Source organism: Carcharodon carcharias, chromosome 6 (assembly GCF_017639515.1).
Source record: "Carcharodon carcharias isolate sCarCar2 chromosome 6, sCarCar2.pri, whole genome shotgun sequence".
Classification (NCBI taxonomy): Eukaryota; Metazoa; Chordata; class Chondrichthyes; order Lamniformes; family Lamnidae; genus Carcharodon; species Carcharodon carcharias.
The window spans coordinates 70627317-70650826 of NC_054472.1; the positions used below are offsets into that span (position 1 = coordinate 70627317).

General features: G+C 39.4%; 1 protein-coding gene across 6 annotated transcripts in view; it reads left to right on the forward strand.

Annotated features, from left to right (window-relative positions):
- The first annotated feature begins 306 nt into the window (after nucleotides 1-306).
- LOC121278882 (transmembrane protein 200A-like) overlaps nucleotides 307-23510 on the forward strand; it is a 38233-nt gene continuing 15029 nt past the window's right edge. The window contains exons 1-2 of one of the 6 annotated variants that reach the window (XR_005943285.1): nucleotides 307-532; nucleotides 1375-3308. The gene's annotated coding sequence lies outside the window, so the exon portion shown is untranslated. The other 5 variants (XR_005943286.1, XM_041189345.1, XM_041189347.1 and 2 more) reach the window with 5 other exon arrangements.

The window sequence follows — 23510 nt, forward strand, 5'->3', positions numbered from 1 at the left end:
GAGTGCTTTCCCTAGCTCGGTTGGCTCATCCAGCCCTTTGCTTTTCAGGCGGTGGAGAACGAGGTTTGAAATGAGCAGATAGAAAGGTCTTGTTGCTGAAACGAAGAGTTTAAATGGCAATTACTCCCTCATGCTGCAGCGACAGTATCCTAGCAACCGCAGAGTCAGGGAGGCTATCATCAGATCAGCAGCTGCACAGGGACAAATAACAACAAAACACAACCGGGCACTTTCTGGTTTTTTTTTGGCTTAGGGCAGCGAATAACGGCCGGGCGGGGGGGGGGGGGGGGGGTGGGGTTGGTGGGATGTGAAGCTATCGAGATGATAACTGTTTACTTTCTCGACTTGCACAACAAGATGGGGAGCGGCCAGGCTTTGGCCGGGCTGTGCCTCGCCTGCCCGGGGCCAGTGAAGAGACCGAGAACGGCCGGGAGGGCCGGAGGTCGCCCGTGACAGGCTCATCCAGGTCTCCCCGATAGTGCCGTGCCGAGCCGAGCCGAGCCGAGCCGCCGGAGCCCTGAGAGTCTGTCCGGTAAGTGCGAGCCCGTCCCTTCTCTTCCCGGCCCAGGCCTCCATTTTGAAGCGAGTTCTAACTGTCAGCGACCCTCTGGTCAATCTTCTTTTCATTGACCCTGTTCCAAAGTTCATCGATTCCTTTATGGATGTGACGGTTTAGGAATACAATAGTGTTCCTTCCCGAGAGGTGAGCGGTAAATCTCGTTCTCATCGCGTAACTGCGTAAAAAAGTGACAATCGACTTTTGGTGCTACCGTTGATTTTAATCATCGTGGACGGAATATTTACTGTTCCTTTTAAAAAAAAACGTTAAGTGAGAGGTTTTCATTTCTCGGACAAGTGCCAAACATTCTTTGCAATGGTAACACCGCAAAAAGTTATTTTGATTGCCACAAACCTATATTAGAATTGTTTTCATACGCTTTCCAACAAAAGAGCCAAACAAGTGAAGAAGGGAAATCTGACCCATCCTCTGGAGCTGGTGGTCCCCAGTGACCTTTGTTCCACTGCACGGCGGATAGAAAAACACCAACACACCTCAATCTATATGTAAAATTTAACTAGGAAAGTATTTTTCGGAAAATAAATTCTACCATTTATCAGTCTGTCTCCTATATTGTTTTTACAATAAATATAATCCATGTACAAGTGCTTGACCAGACATAAACAGGAGTTGATCTGATTTCTAAGTTGATTCACTGACGAGAGAAAACACATCTCTGAAATGGTTGAGATATTAAATCGATTTATGAGTGGTTTGAAAATTTCCATTGACCTAACTTATTAGCAATGTTTTATTTTAAAGAAAACGTAAAAACACAAAATAATTATTTTCTGTTTATTATCATTATTACTCAGTACCCAGTTGAATACGACATTCTTCATTTTCCAACGTTTGCTGTTACGTAGCTGGTAGAAGAGGCTAAAAACTGCTCACCAATTCTTTCATTCAAAGTCACAGACTCTCATTTCGTTAAAAGGATTTTGTTATCAGTATGGTTTGTCTACCCCATAGAGATACTGATACATACACATTATAAATATCAACAAATTGGTATTAGCATTAGTTCTGTTTCCATCAGTTACCTAAACTCAAACGTCCTTAATTTCTGGAAAATAAATTGTCTTGTTCCTCAATGTGTAACCTCCTGCTGAATATACTCAGTGTGAAACATACACCTGTTCTAAGTATATAATCATCTGTATATGTATCTGTCTGAGGGTCCAGAAACCTAAAATATGCATGTGTGCATATTTAGTTATGTTTATAAAACTGTATATTTACTTGGAAACACATGGTAGTGTAATTTGAGTTTACCCAGAAAGAATGATAATTGATTCCGCCAACATGGTCTACTCTAAATTCTATAACACATTTCTAGAGTTCACAGCTTTGGGAAAACAAAAGACAAAGTTTATCGATTCACTTCACTTGCAAATTGCTTGCTATGTATGTGTTGAAGATACACTGGCTGAGACAGCTAGAAAGACAATAAGATGGTTGTAAAGAAAGGGAAGTTAACTGAAGTAACCTTACAATTTTTATCACTAAGATGCAGTATCAGGGTACCAATAATCGTGCTGCCAATCAGGCTTAAAAAGGCTTCTGCTTGTGGATCTATCTTTTTGCTGGTTAATTGATTTAGCAGCTAAGGACTTGAGACAAGAAAATAAATAGAACATAAATGTTGCAAAATAGAAATAACAAGCAAAACTAACAATATCCAGAACCAACAAATGCACGAGTCTCGGATTACTCCTTCTCATTTTTCATCTTCCTCATCAACATCTTTAGGGGCCATCATCAAAGCACTAAATTCAATTTTACTCTATATTAAAATAACTTTAGAAATCATCACAAAAGCCAACTTAAAACTTATATTTTTCATTACATATTCTGAGATAAGTTTTTAAGCATTTTTAAATGTTTATTTGAAATTGTTATAGACACAGTAATCCACAGACCAGAGAGGTTTAGCCGAATGTGATATCAATGAGACGAGTGGAGAAAGGCAGATCTTGCTGTTGCAACAATAAAAAAAGTAATTAGATTTGCTAGTCTGCAGAAAGCATAAACCCTTTTCATCTTTAATGGAAACTTAAGCAAACTATTGCTAGAATGTCTCGCAAATGTGGAAATATTGTGAAATTCTGAATGTTATCCATGTCCACTTACAGTATCTAATTTACAATTTATGGTTTCAAGTTGCACAATCAAACTTTATTTTTGTATTATTTTGTTGTATTATTATTTAGTATGTCTAATGTTTCTAAATCAGTGTGAACTACCTTTACTAAAAAAAAACCTACACTTGTGTGGCAATTAAGATATTGTAATATACCCAAGTATTTTATTATGATTTCTGAAATTGTCAACTGCATGTTTATAAAACAGAATGCATAAACTTTCTGTGTTAATGTTTTGACATCCATTGTCAAGTTGTGTCTGTGATGTTACACATTCACTGCTTTCCATCTTGGAAGCTCATCACAATTCAGTCAATAAAATGTAAAACTAACTTGTATGCTTATTACAAAATAATAGGCCAAGGATGGGTTGCAACTGCACAGGCCTTACCCAATATATATCCTTGATAAACTTGGACCAATATAGTCTCCTGTCTAAATTTACATTTACACCAGATATGTGGAGATAAATCTATCATTGTATGTTTCCATTCATGAATAATTGTGTGATTTAAAACAAAACAAAAATTAGGATTTTATTAATCCAAAATAAAATGATTGCATCTGTTCTGCTGGTTATTTATGAACCACAACATTTACTCCTCCCATATGCTGATAACTTAATAAAAAGCTTGATTTATAAAAAAATATAGTATATTGCTCAATTGTAAGTATTTTAATATTTTGTGTGTAACCCTATCAAAGGCTTTAATATGTAGGGTCTCCATATGAAATATATTTACTTGTCACGAAATAAAGAAGAAAAATTACATGTTTATCATATAACATTGATTTGGAAGGAATTGTCATCATACCAACAGACTAGTCCGAGTGGGAAATCCTGCCACTTGCAGGAGAAGTTAGCAGCTAATGGACAGTTCTGTGGTTTATGACAGAGTCAAATGATTATCAGGTAATCTCAATAGGAAGAGAATATTCACCGACCAGTGTCATAAAGCTTTTTGCCTTCCCTATTCCTCCCATGACAATTTTAATTGGGTGTAGAAATTAGTTTGTTCTTTTCCTTGATTGTATTATGGGGTGTGGGGAGGAGAGTTCACCTGTACTTTACTACAATTCTTATCCAGGGCAGATTGAGTCAAGTATTGTAATCAGCTTTGAAATAATGCTGGGCACAGTTGGATACAAACAGAAGCAGGTTATTGAGATAAAAGAGAAAAGCTATCAGTCAGTATAGATCAGGGCACATGTTATGCTGCAGATTGCTCTTCAATGGCCATAACCATGCCTGTTTCTGCAGACTCCCTTCTGTACATAGTTGAACAAAGAAATTTGAATCAAGTGATTACTTCTGTTTCTTACTAATTTGAGGCAAATTGCTACTGATTAGTCAAAAGCAAGCTAACGATTGACAATTTTTAAAAGTGTACTAGGGATATTTGTCATGTCTGTAAGGGTTACTATTTTACTTGAGAACAATATTGAATTAGAGCTTATGCCTTTTAAATTAGGTTATTCATATTTGATTCACTTATTTTCACAATTGCAGTTTTTATTCTAGTAGTGCAGAGATCATGCTTATAGCCATTTCTAATTCTGATAAATTAAAAACTGATTAATACATATTAAATTAATATTTTGTAAAGAAAAGAAAACAGTTTGATTGAGGTGGGAAATGTGTCTCTGCATCATTGCTCATCTCTTCCATGTACAATGATATTCATTCTATTGTACTATTTTTCTGTGATTTGATAGCAAGTCATTAATGATGCTAGATAACAAAAGGGTGTGTAAATTATTTCTGAAAGTACAGGCACATAATATATAAGGTGTTAGAAAATATTCTTAGCCAGATTCTACAATATGGTTTTATTTTTCTTTTGAAACTACCAAGGGGTTAGGTGAGAGTCTGATATTTCTACAACTTCCGATCTGCTCAATCACAACCACACCATCACCTTTTCCCTCTTCTTCCCTCCACCCCCCCCCCCCCAATTAAAACCATTCCTCTCTTACCTTTATCATTCTCCTGATATGACCATCATCTCTATTCCCTTAAGTCCTAAAGATGCAGACTTGAACATCAATGGCAGACAACTGATTTAACCATTCATTGCTTGATCTGAATGGACCACATAAATCTCTATCGGATCCTGCTCTCCTCTGTCAAAACTGCTCATTATTCCAGTGTCATCTTGGAATGCAAAGATAACCCCTGGCTTCTCTTCTCCACTACATAATATTTTCTTAATCCCCCTCTCTCCTGCCTCATTCATGCTCATCTCCAACAAGTATGTGGAGTTCATGGACATTGTCTCGGTGGATTGGAAGGTAGCAAATGTAATGCCACTGTACAAGAAAGGAGGGGGAGAATAAACTGGGAACTACAGGTTAGCTAACCTGATGCAAGTTGCTGTGAAATTGCTTGAATCCATTATTAAGGAAGTGGCAACAAGGCACTTAGAAAATAATAATATGTTCAGGTGGAGTTAATATGATTTTATGAAAGGGAAATCATGTTTGACAAATCTATTAAACTTCTAAGGATGTAACTCGTATGGTAGATAAGGGGCACCAGTGGATGTAGTACATTTGGATTTTCAAAAGGTATTCAATAATGTGCCACACAAAAAGTTTTGGACAAGATAGGGGCTCATGGGGATATGTGCATGGATAGAGGATTAATTGAAGGACAGGCAGCAGAAAGTAGGAATAAATGGTCATTTTCAGGTTGGTAAGCGGTTACAGGTTGGATGCAACCAGGATCAGTGCTGGGGCCAAAGCTGCTTACAATCTATATAATTAACTTAGATGAAGGAACTCAGGTGTGCCACTAATACAACACTAGGTGGGAAAGTAAGCTGTGAGGAGGACACAAAGAGTCTACAAACAGTTAGAAATAGGTTAAGTAAATGGGCACAAAGATGACAAATGGAGTTTAATGTGGGAAATGTGAAGTTAGGAAGGATAGAAAAACAATAGGCTGCATTTTGTGAAGTGGCGGACTTTCCTGGAAGGAAAGTTGGCTGGAAGTGAACACACCTGGAAGAAGCCCATTCCACAGGCATAACGCTGTGAGTGGGCTAAAGTGGTTGAGAGTGGGACGTGTGCCCCATAATCAATAAATTATAAAAAGCTAAGGCCCCAGCACTGATCATGGTTGCGTCCCACTAGTAACTAGAGAGTTAACATGCAGGTAGGTACAGCAAGCAATCAGGAAGGCAGATGGCATGTTGGCCTATCTTGCACGGTATTAGGAGTGCAAGAGTAAGTAATTCTTCCTGCAATTGTACTGGACTTTGGTACAACCACAGCTGGAGTCATGTGTGTCTTTTTGGTCTCCATACCGAAGGAAGGATATACTCATGTAAAAGTTGATCTCATGTGAAAGCCGACCCCACAACTTTTGGCTTAAAAATACACAATTTTTCACACATTATGTAAAAGTCGACCCTAGTTTTTTAGGGATCAAACCACTTTCTGATTATTAATTACTTTCTAGTAATTGCTACGGTTCATTAATTTAAAGGCATGTGCAGGAACCTTTAGCGTTCCCTCCACCACTTTTAGCAGCAATCACCCAACCAATCAGCAAGACTAATGTGCACCACTTGATGTATCCGATGCCTTTTGAGAAAGAATAGCAGGTACGCAACTCAGTTTATACTGGAGAAGAAGTGGCAGAATAGGTTAACAAGCATCAGCAAAATGGTCTTATCAACTGCGGAGCCATCCAATTCAGCACCCTTAGAGAAGTGAAAAAAGATAGATTTCAGAATTCAAGGTCAGTGCCAGATTAATGAAAAGGCACAATTTAGTACTCTGTCAGAAAACAAAAAATTCACATCATCTGTCACCTGAACTCAGGAATAAAATCATCTAATGTCACTGTTCTATCATCCAAAGTCGAGAGAGTAATGCATATCGATTGGCCTGCATTAGGAATATGCATGAGACACTGATGAGCTTCAACATACTAATAAACAAGACCATAGATTGATCAAAAAAGCCACCCTCATAAAGATGACTGGCCAAGTGATTATTCACAGAGTTTCCATCTTGCATGGCAGATGGCACAAAATTAAAGCCGATGGTGATATTCAAGCGTAAAACTCTTCCCAAAGAGAAATTTCAAAAAGGTGTTAACATCCATGTTCACAAGAAAGGCTAGATGGCTGAAGGCAGTTGCAAGAAATGGATCAAAGAAGTGTAGAATTTGAGACCAGGAGGACTACACAAAGGAAAAGGTTTGCTCATTTGGGACATGTTCAAATCCTACCTTGTCAACAATGTAGTCCATGATATGAGATCAACCAACACCAACGTGGCAGTTATTCCTGGCAGTCTTATGTTGTTCAGCCTTTGGATGTGTGTATAAATAAACCTCTTGAGAGTATCCAAAAGGTGTGGAACCATTGGATGTGGAAAGACAAAAAAAAACATTCACTAAAAGTGGAAATAAACGAGCACCCTCCCTAGCACTATTAGACCAATGAACTTGTTCACAACATTGCTCAACGGTACTGAGGACGATTACTTGTGGAATGATGATGCTGAAATTACCAGTGATTATGATGATATACAACCAGGCTGTTGGAATGAATTGTTCGGTGAGTCAGATGATGATCAGAGTGAAATCCTTCAAAATCAATGTGAAATATTATAATTAATTATGGTATGTATATTTTTGCATGTACTTTGCAATGTTAGGAAATAAGTAAATGTTAGAGAGTTAATATGAATTCTTGTGTTGCTAAGTTTTACTCCATTCCATTGATTTGGGTCCAGGCATGTCAGTCCTTCAAAAACATTACCCAGGTAAAAGTCAACCCCAATTAATTTTGGCCTAAAAAATTGGTCTCAAACATTTGACTTTTACCTGTGTCTTTACAGTACTTACCTTGGGGATTCAATGAAGGTTCAACATATTGATTCCTAGGATGAGAAGGCTGTCTTAGGAAGAGTGATTGAGCCGAAGAATGAGAGGTGATCTCATTGAAACATAAAATGCTAGGAGGGCTTGTCAAAAGTCGGTGCTGGGAGGCTGTTTCCCCTGCAGGTGACTGTAGAACTAGGTTGTACAGTCTCCAGGATAAGGGACCAGCTGTTAAGGACTAATGAGAAATTTCTTCACTCAAAGGCTTGAGAGTCTTTGGAATACTCAACCTTAGAGGGCTGTGGATGCTCAGTCAATGAGTATATTCAAGACTAAGATTGATTTTTGGGAATGTTACAAGATCCAAACTTACCTTACCTTCGAACAGGGGCTGTGAACTACAATTCCCAACCGCCTTGGGAGGTTCTGCGCATGCATGGACTGGGAGCGGGTAGCGCATGTGCTGACCTGCTGGGTCAAAATCCTGGAACTCTCTCCTTCACAATTTTGTGGGTGTACCTAAACCACATGGACTGCAGTGGTTCAAGAAAGCAGCTCACCACTACCTTCTCAAGGGCCATTGGGGAATGAGCAATAAATGATGGCCCAGCCAGCGATGCCCACATCCCGTGAGTGAATAAATAAAAGACTAGCATTTGGAGTTTTTTTGGGCCAAGGACAATGGTCCAGTGTGCCTGTGTGAAGAAGAAAAAGAAAAGGGCACACAAATCCCAATCACAGGACTCAGGAGCTGGGTGCCATACCAGAGAAAAGTCTCGGACTGAGGATGGGGAGAGGTCCCAAAACAGAGAACCCATAGTGGGATCCCAGGGATAGGGGACAGAGAGAGGTCCCAGAGACAGAAAGAGGCTGCAAGTAGTAAAAGTTCTGAGTTGGCAGGCTTTAAATAACGAGGGCTCGGGAGAAGCCTTGGAGATCTGAGAAGGCAGCAAAAGATCAATGACTTCATGCTGTGGGCCCTTGGGACAAAGGTAATCCTTTGGGGCGGTAGTGTTCTGCTTGGCGTAGCTGAAGTTGTGTTTGAGTTGGTGCTGGAGTACAGAATTGGGAATCCAGGGGAACAGAGTCTCTGGAGTCAAGATTGAAACCCTGTGAAGTAAGCTATCATTGAGGCAGTCCAAGTTGGAGTGACTTTTGGAGAGAATTCCAAGGCTAGATCTTCAAAGAAGATGACTGGAATCCCTTGTGAGAGGGAAGAGTCTCAACAAGATTGGTTAATTCACGGTGTTTACTGATATCTGGGTGGGTTGCTGAGAAATCCTTAGACCTCTCTTGGATGAATCTGCCATTTCTTTTGCAGTGTAGTGTGTTCGGCCACGGTTTCCCTGTTAATTCACATGTACCTCATATTAACCCTGAATGTTAGAGTATAAGGTTGTAAATTGTTTTATCATTCTGATCTTGTATGGTGAAGTTTATTTTGTTTCTTCAAAAACTGGGGAATCTTGTGGTTTTATTCTCTTAGTAAATACCTAGGATCTCAAACTTTGTCTACTTTAAACAAAATGTTATTGGCCCCTAACCAGATTGTACCAAAAACTAGGGTTCTGGCCCAGGATTATAACAGGATACTAAGGAAATCCAGGATATGGGAATTGGGCCAGAAAGTGAAGTCTAGGATTAGCCATGATCCTGTTCAATTGCAGAGAAGGCTCACGGGACCATATGACCTACTTCTGTTACCTTATGTTCATTCATTCAGCTGCTCATGTTACTTTCCTTCCTTCTACTTAATAATGTTAGTCTCTCCTCTAGCTCTGAACTACTTCTTTCTCTAGTTTCTTTCCTATAGCTCAACCTGCCATCTCTGCATTCAAGTTGTCCCTGAGACCCACTTCCTGCTTCCTCAACCCTGAATTGCCGATCACCCAACTTTTCTTCTTGGCCCCCATGTTAGCTGATATTGTTAACTGTTCCCTCTCCTCAGGAACTGTCCCCTCCATTTCAAACCTGCTGTCAGTACCGTTGACCTCTCTGTCTTTGCAAACTATTGTCCCATCTCCAACCAGCCGTTCCGTTTCAAAGTCTTTGAATCTGTTTTTGATTCCCAAATCCGTACCTGTTTTTCTCGCAACTCCATGTTTGAATTCCTCTGACCAGTTTTCTGCCCTGTCATAAATGGCTTACATGAAAGTCACAAATGGCATCCTGTGTGAATGACTGTGGTAAATTTTCCCTTCTCATCCTTCTCGACCTATGTGCAGCCTTTGAAATGGTTGACAACACCATCTTCCTCCTTGTACAACTGGGTGGAACTTGGTTCCATTCTTATCTATCTAATCATAGCGTGAGAATCAAACTGTTTTTGATGATGATGATGTTGAGTTGCTGTATTAGCAGATTTTAATGAACACCAATTATCAAAATCAGAAGCTACATTGGCTCTCTAAAGCTCATTTGATTTACCCTAACCATGCAAGAAATCAATTTATCAGATGGAAACACATCTTCAGTAATTTATTTCCCATTTATATAAATGAATATTAACATTGTTTTTATAAATTGTTAGATTTTGTTAAAACCACCTTAGGGGTGCATTTTTGCTGAGATCAGGATTCCAGATCACAACACTAAGGTGACCACTATCTTTTCCCACTGGCTATATTCTGGTGAATCCATAGTTCAGTGATTTCAAGGCCAAGTAACTGTTGCTTTTATATTCAGAGCCAATCATCCACCTTGCCCAATGGATTTTGGATCCTGGTTCTCCTACAATGCACATTCAATTAAAGAAGATTTATTTAATTGACCTGAGAGTAAGTGAACTTTGTTGTAGCATACTTTGCAGAACAGGCATCAGCTGAAAAGAGTGCAGGCAGTGCATTGATCCACTTTATTATTTAAATTATATATTTTCAACCTATTCGCAAAAGATCAGTAGAATCTGTTTTTTAAAATGGCAAGCATTTACTTTCACTATTCAATGTCACTTAATGGGCTATTATAACAATAATTAAATTTTCTATAGTGCCTTTAACATAGCAAAATGACCCAAAGTACTTCAAAGTTCGGAGTCAGATTCAAGCAGGTGTAGGATTGAGGTTAGCGCTGGTGGTATGGTCAAAGAAATTGGCTTTAAGGAGGCATTTTGAAGAGAAGAATTGTATTAAGTTAAGGGGAACAAGAAGGAAGTTTTAAATGTATAGCAGTGACAGGTTCTGACACCGATGTTAATAAGTAGGGAGTGGAATGCGATATGTCATTGTTAGTGGAATGGATGGTGCAAACAGGGATAAAGAGCTGGAGGATGTTGCAGACATAAACAGGAGCAAGCCATAGCGTGATTTGTAGACCAGTATGAAAATATTTACATCAATACATACATGGGATGAACTTGACAAGGATAGGGATAACAAGTGGAAAAGGGTTGGAAGGGATAAGAAGTGAAGATAACAAAGGAAGAACTTAAACCTAGTAGGACCAGTGTCATATAGCTCAGGCTGTAGAAAGGACTTTAAACTAAAAAGGAGGCTTCATGTGAGAGGAAATTTAAAAATCTAAAGAGGAAAGTCGAGGCCACAGAGCAGTGCAGTGATTTGGGTAAAAGTGATCAGTGTGTGCCAGGAAAAGACAGAAAGTTTAATGGTATTGAATCGGTGATTCAGATCAAATCAGGGAACAATGGTAAAAAGTTAAAATTAAAGGTGTTTTTATCTGAATGCATGAAGAATTCATAACAAGATAGATGAATCAATGACACAAATAGAGATAAATGAGTTTGATCTAATAGTCATTGCAGAGACACAACTGCATGGTGACCAAAGTTAGAAACTAAATTCTAGGATACTTGATGTTTTGAAGAGACAGACAAAATGGAAAAGGAGGGGGTGGGTAGCCCTGATTTGGAAAAAAATAGGAGAGTAGTGAGGAAGAGCGGGAAGTAGAATCAGTATGGGTGGAGATAAGAAAAAAACAAGGGTCGTGAAACATTGATGGGATTAGACCGCATAACTGTATCTATACTGTTATAGTATTAATCAAGAAACATTAGTTTATTCAAAAGGAAGGCAATGGAATAGTGCAGGGGAAAATTAATCTTCATATAGACTGGGCAAATCAAGTCAGCAAAAGTAGTTTGGCGAACAAGTCATGGAATGCATTCGAGATAGTATCCAAGAACAATATGTTATGGAATCAATCAGGGAAGAGGATATTTTAGATCGCGTTTTGTGTAATGTGATATGGTGAATTGGTAATTTCTTAGTAAGAGATCCTCTGGAAAAGACTGATCATAATATGATAGAATTTCCCTTGAGTTTGAGAGTGATGTACATAAGTCCAAAACTAGAATATTGAACTTAAATAACACCAATTACTTAACTGGAGTGTGTTGGAATTGTTGGGAGTTGGGAATTTAGATTAAAAGGTAAGATGGCAGATGAGTAATGGCAAACATTTTAAAGAAATATTTCATAATTTTCAACGAACCTACATTTCACTGACAAATAAAAACTCCAGAAGAAAGGAGATCCATTTATGACTAACTAAAGAGGCTAAGGATTGTATTAGATTAAAAGAGGAGGCTTATAATATTGCAAGGAAGAGTAGTAAGCTTGAGGATTAGGAGAATCTTAGATACCAAGGATGACAAATAAAATGGTAAAGAGGGAAAAAATAAAATAAAATAAAAACACCCTTAAAATAATGAATATTAGTAAAGAAAAAGTACTGAAGAAATTATTGAGGCTGAAAGCCAACAAATCCCCTGAAACCTGGTTGTCTACATCCTATGAATCTAAAAGAGTTGGTTGTAGAGATAACGGATGCACTGATTGTGATTTTCCAAAATTTTCTAAATCCTGTAACAGTCCCTGTAGAAGGTAGCTGTTCAAGAAATGAGAGAGTCAGAAAATAGGGAACTATAGTCCAGTTAGCCTTGCATCAATCATTTGGAAAATACTGGAATCAAAAATTAAGGAAGTCATAGAAGATGGCACAGAAGAAGGCTTTTCGGCCCATTGAGTCCATGCCAGGGCATTAGAAAATCATAATATGATTAGGCAGCATCAACATGGTTTTATGAAAGGAAAACCGTTTGTCAAACGCAATTCGAATTTTTTTGATGATGTAACCAGCGGGGTATTCAATAAGATGCCACATGAAAGGTTGTTGCACAAGATAAGGGTTCATTAGGTGGGAGGGTAATATATCAGCGTGCGTACAGGACAGTTGACAGAAAACAGAGTTGGAAAAAAAGTGTCATTTTCAGGTTGGCAGGCTGTTACTAGTAAGATGCCACAGGTCTAAATACTGGGACCTCAGTTATTTATACTTTATATGAATGACTTGGATAAAGGGACCAAATTTAATATATCCAAGTTTGCTGACGATGCAGGTGGAAGATTAAGCTGTAGATCAGATTATCATGGTCCTGATTGGAACCAAATGGAGGCAGGACTGAAGAAATGGTCGCCGAGCAGAACAGCAGGAGGTTGCATCTTTGTCCTTGCCCTAAGCTATTTTCACGAGAGCAGGGAGGGACAGGACCCCAGAACCTCCCCGCTCCTATTAAGGATGGAACTGGCAGCATTATAGTCTCATTGAGAATTTACACCAGATGAGCTTTTTAATTTTGATGGAGACAGACAGACTTTAGTAGCTGTCAGGTTTTACATCAGCTGCTTGGACGTGTGAATCATGGATTGGAGTCATCAAGAGTTTAAAAGGCAAGTGAAATGGTTTTTGTCATTTTAGAGTTCATCATTAATACTATATGGGTTGTATCTGTGTTCAGTAAAGTGAGTTATGGCATTGCTGTGATTGGAAGATGTAACTAGCCCTTAAATAATGTGTTTCTGAGATTGTTAGTTCTGCCAACTGGCAAAATGGTGAGTAAAAGATCAAAATTGTAAATGCGAAAAACCTTCAGAAAAGTTCATCTAATGGATAAAATATGATACGCAAGTGTAAATGTTTCATCTGCTCCCATTGCTTTTATGTATTCAGTCTAGACATCTGTTGAGATAGCATTCCTGAAGTTTGTACATTTATTCAGGGAGTTTTATGGGCTGTTAGCTACAATCCAACTGCCTAATCATTTTGCAAGTGCTTCACCTTGTTTAAACAGCTGCTTTGAAGAGTGTTTGTTTACTCAGGTAGTTTTATGGGCTATTCATTGGCTTCCAACTATTATTGTAGGACTTGAGTTTTGCTCATGAAGTAGATAATGAAGGGGGATTGTGGTTAGGAAGTGAGGGGGGTTGGGGGTGAGGGTGAGAGGAGTGAGGTAGGTGAGGTGTTTAAAGTGGGCGAGGTAGGTGAGGTGTTTAAAGTGGGCGGAAAGTTCAACTCTACGTAGCTGAGCTGTTGATTGCTTTGGAAGCACTGGACCACGGCCTTTTGGGAATGGTGGTGGGCCTTTTAACCTGCCTGCTCTGTACTCGGCCCACCTCCACTCCTGCCTTTGGCAGGCTCACCTCCAGGCCACTTAGGACCAGAACCCTCTGAAGATCCCACCTCTCAGCAATCTTGAGATGGAGGTGGGATTGCAGTAGCGGAATTAGCCCCTTCTCCTGATTCCCGCCTCTGATTTGTATATCAGGCCCTAATGGTCTGTAGAATGGGACTGGGTTTTACATTTTTTGGTGCAGTGTGGGAGATGGAACAGAAACTGAGTGATCCACTTGCTCCTGCCCCGCCATCTCAGTCCTTAGAATCAAGTGTCAGATGGCCAATTAGTGGCCATTCGACAGGAAGGCGGCCAATTAGCAGTGTGAAGGGAGGCTGCGAGTCAAATTGGAAGTTTAGACCAGGACATCAGTGGCAGAAGGATAATGCCATTAACAGGAAGTTGGTACAGCTACAAATGTATCGGTCCCTTACTCTCTCACTCTTTCTTCAATTCTTATGGCAGGCTCCAAAAAGCTTTAAAAAAAGAGTTTAAAAAAAAACAGGCTGCCACCTTCACCAGCAGAATTTGCTGCTACATTCAGCCATGGTCCCAGTGGCAGACTTTTTCTTCTGCCATTGTGCCTCCTTGTGTTGGCGGCTGTAAAACACTCCCAAACATTTTCGCATCCAACACCCAAAAAATGCAGCCAGCAATGGAAAATTGCAGGCAATTGGGTCGTTAAAATGCTCAGTAGCTTGTTAATTGATCATTTCAAAATGGCAGGTGGGCTTCTGATTTCCACACCTGCTCTCCTGTAATTTTGGAAACTGACATGATGATGTCATATTGGCGACTCTACGTCGTCATGCCCTATTTCATGTTCATGCTGGGGTTGGGGGTGGTTGGGGCAGAACTGGTCTGCCCAATTTGCAGCCGTATAATCCAGCCCATGATATAGATGGGTTAAGTGAATTGGCAAGAAGGTGGCACATGGAGTGTAATGTGGCAAAATGCAAGGTTACTCACTGGTAGGAAAAAAATAGAAGAGTTGAATATTTTTAAAATGGTGATGAATGGTGATATGGTGATGTTCAGATGGACTTCGGTGTCCTTGTACAAGAAGCATAGAAGGGGAGAAGAAATTTTCTTGTAGTACTTGTAATGTTATGCAGACCACATTGAATCCCGAAGGTTAGGCTGCACCATGGACCGCTCCCTGCGCAGTGCATGCAAGAATTTTCAAAAATATCGATGAGGAATGCCTTACAGGCTACCCTTTCCCAGGGAATCAATGTAAATTTTTGTAGGGCCACTTGAATTGGCGCAATGCGCACCAGTTTTTACCCCAGTGCTTTAATGTGCAGGTATAGCAAGCAATTACAAAGGTAAATTACAATGGGGTTGGAGTAGGCAAGTGTTGCTGCAATTGTATAGGGTCCTGCTGAGACCAGACCTGGAGCACTGTGTCCAGTTTTGGTCTCTGGAGCTAAGAAAAGCCTTAGAGGGGGTGCGATGAAGGCTTACTGGATTGATTCCTGGAATGTGAGGGCTGTCTAATGAGAAGAGTTTGAGTTGAAGGGGCTATATTTTCTGGAGCTTAGAAGAAGGAGAGAAAATTTCATTGGAACATGAGATTCTGGAGGCCTAGATGCTTGGAGGTGGTTTCCCCTGGCTGCAGAGTCTAGAATTAGGGGGCATAGTCTGAGGATAAGGGGACGGCCATTTCAGACTGAGATGAGAAGTTTTTTCACTCAGGGTTGTGAATCTTTGGAATTCTGTAGCTTGGCAGGCTGTGGATGCTCAGCCAATGAGCATGTTCAAGGTTGAGATCAATAGGTTTTTTAACTTTAAAGGAGTCAAGGGATATGGTAATTGGGCAGGAAAGTGGAGCTGAGATAACAAAAGCATGAACAAGAGTTTTAGAGACGGCTTACATAGAGAAAGAGATGAGCAATTTTACAGAGGTAGAAGTAGATGGTCTTACTGATAGACTGGCTGTGGAGTTTGGAACTGGGGACTAAACATCTCCCTGTGGTGGCACTCATGAGATCATTATTATTTAGTGAATGCAAATCCCTGGAGCCAAGTGATTGCCTCCTCATTAGCTGAATTGAAGGTGATTAGTCCGCCACTTAGTCTGGGAGGGAACACTCCTTGGTAATGTGCAGCATTCTTTGTGACTTTCCACAAGTGCTTAAGGGGTTTGTACTAAGTCCCCAGCAGTGGAGCTTGGCTGTACAGGGACTCTGACTGTCCTGAACCTGTTTAGCAAGGACCACTCCCGACATGGTAGATCAAAGCCTGCCATTCAACAGGTGGGGTTTGTCAGATGAAGCTTATCAGTGACTTCCCGTGTTTCCCATTCCTTGGTCCAAAGGATGTCTGCTGGTAGACCTTGCTCAGGGACATTACTCCACATGGGGTGCTGAGATGGAAGGCAGGTAGTAGGTGAATTGAATATATCATTGTCTGGTAAGTGAGGTACATCACAGATGTTTGCAACCAGCTTGTGGGTTTTCGTCAGTTGGCGGATGTGTGGGGGAGTGATGTTTGCGAGGACAGGAAACCAGGAGAGGGTGTTGAGCAGAGAATCCCAGTTATGATGCACGTTGTTACATTCAGTTGAGTGTCAACAAGATGTGTGTGTGATGACCTGTCCCGGACAGGTGCACAGTATTCTGCAGCGGAGTATGCTAGGGCACTTGCTGAGGTCCGGAAAGTTGTGGCAGCTGCACCAACGTAGATCCAACAAGTTTAGTTAATAAGTTGTTTCTGGTTTTGACCTTTGCTGCTGTTTTCTTCTACAGAGTCCTATCTAGAGTGACTCCCAAGTATGTTGCGTCGGGGTTATGCTTTAGTCTCTGAACATCCATGTAAATATGAAATTCTTTTTTGGCACTGGCATTATGAAGATGGAATCCACTGGATATAGCTTTAGAGGAATTCATTGTAAGTCACCATGTGCTGCAGTGGTGTCAACTTTGTAACGTCTTCATTAAGGATCTGGTCCAGCATGCAGAAGGATGGGGCTTGGGTGGCACAACAGATATCATCAGCACAGATGAACTTGCAGGGTGTGGTTGTTAGCAGGTCATTTGTATATTTATTGAACAGCATTGGGGCTATCACTGAATCCCATGATAGTCCGTTGGCGAATTTTCTCCATGCACTTCTCCCTTTATATCCTTTACAATGCATCACAAATATAATAAAATATAGCATCTTAGCAGAAAAATAAGAGACTACAAGAAATGTAAGAAAAATTAAAATATATAAAAAGGTTATGAATAAATAACATTCAGATTAAATAAAATACATTGAAAAATACAAATACCTCAAGTCAGAGCCAGATTAAATCTAGCCACATATTTGGGGCTGCAAAATCAATTTAGGGAAGTCATGAATATTTGCTGTTCGTTACAACCCCATAAGTCTGAGAATCTGTCAAAAGTCTGATGTTTAATATGAATTGAGTTTATTCCTCTTTAGTTCCAGCTTTGTCATTGCCAGTATTCCTAGTGTTCCCACTCCCTGCTTCAATTTCTGTCCAAAGAGAGTAGAAGTTTTCTTTACTCTCTACATCTAAAATTTCACTTATATTTTTGACAAGTGGATGTTGATGAGTGTTAAATTGTTCACTGGTTGATCCCTCTATCATTGATGACAGAGCAGTGGATATGGTGCACAATCTTGACACCATTTTTGGCCAGTCCACCCTCTATATGTCCCAATGTTCCCTGTCTCTATTTTCAGAAGGCTATCAATAATGTCCCATACAAGAGGTTAAATAAGCAAAATTAGATGGCATGGGATTGAGGGAAATATGCTGATGTGGATTGAGAATTAGTTAATGGACAAAAAGCAGAGAGTAGGAATAAATGGCTCATTCTCAGGTTGGCAGGCTATGACAAGTGGGTACTGCAAGGATCTGTGCTTGGGCCCCAGCTATTCACAATCTGTATCAATGATTTGGATGTGGGGATGAAATGTAATATTTCCAAGTTTGCTGATGACACACAACTAGGTGGGAATGTGCGTTGTGAGGAAGATGCAAAAAGGCTATAAGGTATTTAGACCGGCCAAGTGATTGGGCAAGAGCATGGCCAATGGAGCTTTCCTTAGAGAAAAGAATGCTGAGAGGAGACTTGATAGAGATATTCAATATCTTGAGGGATATGGACAGGGTAAATAGCAAGAAACTGCTCCCGCTCAAGGGAACATGAAGAACTAGAGGGCATATATTCAAAATAATTGGCAAAAGGAGTAAAAGTGATGAGGATTTTTTTTTCACCTAGAGGGTGGTTGGAGTCTGGAAATAACTACCTGGGAGGATAGTGGTGGCAGGTTCGAACAAGGTATTCAAAAAGGAATTGAATGGCTATCTGAAAAGAGAGAATGTGCAAGCATATGCGGCTAAGGCAGGGGAGTGGGGCCAGGTAAAATGCTCTTTCAGAGAGTCAGTGGAGACTTGAAGGGCCAAATGGCCTCCTGCACTGTAAAGATTCTGTGGCAATACAATGCAAAGTTATTCACTTGGGTAGGAAAAACAGAAACGTGAAGTATTTTTTAAATGGTGAGAGATTGGGAAGTGTTGATGTCCAAAGCGACCTGGGTGTCCTTGTTTGTGAATCACTGAAAGCTAACATGTAGGTGCAGCAAGCCATTAGGAAGGAAAATGGTATGCTGGCCTTTAATGCAAGAGTATTCGAGTACAGGAGTAAAGATGTCTTGCTGCAATTGTATAGAGCCTTGGTGAGACCACACCTGGTGTATTGCATACTGTTTTGGTCTCCTTACCTAAGAAAAGATATACTTGGCATTGAGGGAGTCCAACAAAAGTTCACCAGACTGATTCTTGGGATGACAGGATTGTTCTATGAGGGGAGACTGGATCTGTATTGTCTAGAGTTCAGAAGAATAAGAGGCAATCTCATGAAAGATACAAAATCCTTACAGGGCTTGACAAGGTAGATGCAGGAAGCATGTTTCCCCTGGCTTGGGGGTCTAGAACCAAGGGACACAATCTCAGAATAAGGGGTAGGCCATTTAGAACTGAAATGAGGAGGAAGTTGTTCACTCAGGGTGGTGAACCTTTGGAATTCTCTACCCTATAGGGCTATGGAGGTTCAATCATTGCATATATTCAAGACAGAGATCAATAGATTTCTAGACGGTAAAGACACCAAGGGATATGGGGATATTGCGGGAAAATGGCATTGAGGTAGAAGACTAACCATGATCTGTTTGAATAATGGAGCAGGCTTAAGGGGCTGAATGGTTTACTCATGCTTTTATTTCCTAAATTCCAATGTTCTTTTACACAATAAATTTCCATTTGGGCCAACTTCACAATTTTGGCCTTGCATAAATGCTTCTCAATTCCTGCAACTATCACCATACTATAGATGTTTTGTATTGTATCCTGCACGCCACCTGTGATGCCTTTCGATTCCTATGAGCACTGTGCTCTTCATTTTGAGAGGATGCACGGATATTGTATTTTTTCAATGCTGACATTGCTGATAGAGTTTTAATTTTGACCGTATATATCCTCACGCATTGCGTTGTATACTTTGCTTTAGGTGTACTGTACATTTTGCATTGTTTTAGTCATAGTTTGCACTTTGCCTGTGTGATGGGAAAAAGCAAGTGCTCGGGTTTTATAAATCCTTACATATATACTGAATTAACTCAAGTATTGCACTGTGCATTTCTCATAACATGTTCACATATTGTGGCCGGAATTTTCCAGCCCTGTAATGCAGGACCCGCCACAGGAGATCCAGTGGCACAGACAAAAGTCCATTGACTTTTGGCAGGACAGGACAATCCTGGCCGTGGGCAGGCCGGAAAATCCTGCCCTGTTTATTTTAAAGCGCTGTTGTTTATCGTTTTAATTATTTTTTGATCGGTTTTATTTTCTAAATACTGGTATTATTATAAAATGTCTTATCATAAACTGGATTATTTAAAACATCTTGTGTCTTTTTCCCCTTGAAACTGGCATTAAATGTTTACTTTAGAGGTTGAAATATGTTTACAATGTTGATCTGAAGTTCAGTTATGTTGGAATGTGGGCCTCCATGGTGGGGAAAGGATTGCTCACTTTCAAATTTTCACTTTGTGCCTAGAACTAAATAAATCCTTAATTAAAGACTGCAGAGATGGTAGGTACAATAAAACACGGATTAAACATTTTATGGGATAAATTTTCACACAAGATACATGACCACTAAAATAAATGTGGAGTAATTTTTTTTTTGTTTAGCATTTGTTTTATGCAGAATTTATTCCCTGCACAAAAGGTACAAATACACTGATCTACCACACCACCAATTGCCATTATTTTGTTAACTTCTAGACTCTGGGCTTCTGCTTCCACCACACTGTTTTGCCAGACCTACCTGAGTCTGCAATTGTATCGTACTTCCTGAGCCCTGCTGATTAAGCACGTCTTCTTTTCAAATTGCTTTTATTGGCTATGATTAATCCTCTTTCAAACTAATTTTGGTTCCAATTATACTGCCAAAATTCTAGTAGACAGCTATCCATCCCTTAATTTTTCTTTGACTTATACTTCTGTTTTGCATAGATTACAGAAAGCTTTAATCTCTGAAGCCCAAACTGAAGAATGACCTTCATTAAACTGCCTATGTAAACCGTATTTTTCATTCGTGCTAAGAGGGTATTCTGAAGAGTAGATAATTGTCAATGTCCGTATAGCAAGAATTAATTTTGATTGCTTACTTGGGATATGCTCATCAGCTGTGGAACAGAAGCAAGGTAATCAGTGGAGACTGCACGTTCCTTGGTTACAGTTTGAGGAAAAGCTGTAGGTTATAGCTGAAGTCAGTAAAGTGAAGACAGACACATTGCCAGTTGGTGGAAATCTGATGTGGAGAACAGTGACAGTTTCATGAAGGTATACATGCTTAGAAAATAAAGGCTAATTGTGTGTGTGGTATGTCATTGGTTTGATGCCATTCTAGCTGAAATGCAATTTTTATTTCCACGGATAAATCTCCACGTGGGTCTTTAAAAATAGAATTTGTTTCCATTTAACAGAAAGCAATTTCCTGCAAGATGGATTGTTTCTATGGAAATACTTTTGGTGGTACAGATATTCAGCTCCTGAAAGGGGATAGAGGAAACTGTAGCAGTGAGTGATAATAAAAGGTAGAGAAAAACTAAGAATAGAGAGTGGGGGAAATCATAAAAATGCCATAGAAGCTAATGAGATTAGAGAGAATGGAGAAAGAGGAAACACAGTTTTTGGACAATAGCAGAACAGCCACAAAAATACAGAAGAATAGTCGCTAAAGAAAATACAAAGGATAAAAATAAAACATGTGACACCAACAATAGAAAAATCATGGCATTCATTGAGACAGCTATGAAAAAATCTTGCTAGATTGTTGAAGATAGAATAGTTAACAAAAATTGTGAAACATTTCACAAAATGATTAACTTTACCAACAGATTTTTTTCTAGTGCATTACAGCTGTAAGAATTGTATGCACCATGTTTTCTACAGGAGTTATTATTTTGTTGTTGCCTGTGTTTGTGGTTTTAATAATTCAAGTCTCCAGTGCCTCCTTATTCTTTACAAAGGTGATAAGGGCACAGGAGGGCGGGATCTCACCCTCTCTCTTGGTCTCTGTGGGTGGGAGATAAGTGGGGAAGTGGCAGCTCTGCAGTAGCAAGCAGACCATAGGCAGCTAGAGCAAATGGAGCACCGCAGAGAAACAAGAACTGCAAATTTCTAGGAGATTTCAATGAGATGAGGGAATTTAATTGAAGAGTAAAAGGAGAACAAACAGCTGTTTCACGTGAACTGGATGGAAGGAGGTTGCAGAGCAGAACAGTGTTTGCAGCTCGTAAGAGATATGAGGTACATATTCACTTGTTCACAAGAAATTGAGTAATTGAACTGCAACAAAGCCTGGTAATGCTGAAAATAGGCTGGGAAAAAGTCTAACTGGAAGAGGGGTTTTTTTTGCATTTTAAATAATTGTTTGGAGAACCCTATTATGTGATGCCATTGTAAAATTGCAGTTTCTTTCTTTCCTATCTATTTGTGTTTTGTCATTTTAGTTAAAAATAATATTTGGGTTTTACTAGGTCACTTAATTTAGTTATTGGTTTTGTAGATTTGAGTTTAAAATAAATATTGGCACTGTTAATACCTTACATTGATAAATGTTAATGACCTGTATCTATTGTCAACTTAAAAATGAAACACATACATAGTTCAGTCATTTTCCCATAAATTTAAAAAGCATAGCCTCTAAAATTTTAGATGATGCTGATGATAACAGTAATTATATGTAACAGACTGTTCTTAGTTATCTTTTAAACCTGATTCATTCATTATTTCAGATGGGAGTCAGTTTGTCAAGAGCATTACAGTTTAGCTTTTTCGAATCTCAAGCATCCGTAGCTTATGTACAAGGTAGTTGAATATGCAGATTGTAATGTTGTAGTTTAATAACTTTCATACCCTGTACATTTAGATTCTCATGACTGAGTGACTGAAACTAAATGCAATTCTTAATGATTTTATTTAAATTATTTTTTTAATATTAGTCACAATGCTTATTGTCAATTCCTAGTCATTTTGAGGGCATTATGAATCATTCACACATTGTGAGATTGAAGTTACAAATGGGAAGGTTGCCTTCCCTGGAGGACATTAGTCTAGACACTAAACACTTGGTAGTTTAGTGATTGTCAATTTTCCCAAAATCAGTGGTTTCCAAATTTCAGCCAAACTACAGGGAAGTCCGACCTGTTGCCAGTTGGAGAGATTTCATACTGGAGACTGCTCTTATGAACATCTGAGAGACTGGCCAAGAGCAGCAATAGTTTGAAAGCAAATTGTTACTAGGAATTAGAGTTGGACGATAAGAGTGAAATAGCATTGATCTCATAAGCAGGTGTAGTATGCATCTCAATTAAGTTGCAATGTTACTGATCATTAACTTTGATTTTTAAATAATTTTAGTAATTAAGAGAGCAGTTTTTAATTGATGTTTATTGAAATAAATATGAAATACAAAATGCAACTGAAATTGTAATATTTTTGGAGAGTTCTGCCTGAAGTTTCACTGTTGCTCACTGTGTTTAATGAAATTGTGACCCTGTAACTGTTACAAGGCTTGTGCTGTGTCAAGAAATCACAAGAAATGCATTTCTCCATTTCAGTAAAACACCTGAGCAGTTATAATTGAAACATAAAGGGGTTGATTTTCATTGGCTTTGCCTGACGTTAAAGGAATGATAATGATCTCAAAATAGGGTCGGTGCCTTACGGTCCCATTAATATCAGCGATGTGGCCAGCTTCACATTGAAAGGGGCCTACCACTGGGTGTCCAAAATGTTCATCTGTTTCAGGCAATTGGCCTCTTTTACAATGGAATTGAAGGTCCTATGTTGTAAATATGACCCTGATTACCATTTTATGTCAACACTGATTGGACCTTGCTTTGTGCAGTCTCTGACCAGTTCCACAGGCAATGGAACTAAAGAGGCTCCCCAAAGATAAGTGTCAAATTAACTAACAAAAAAAAATCTGGTCTGCTGCTCCCTGGAACCCCACACCCTGCAATCGTGACCAC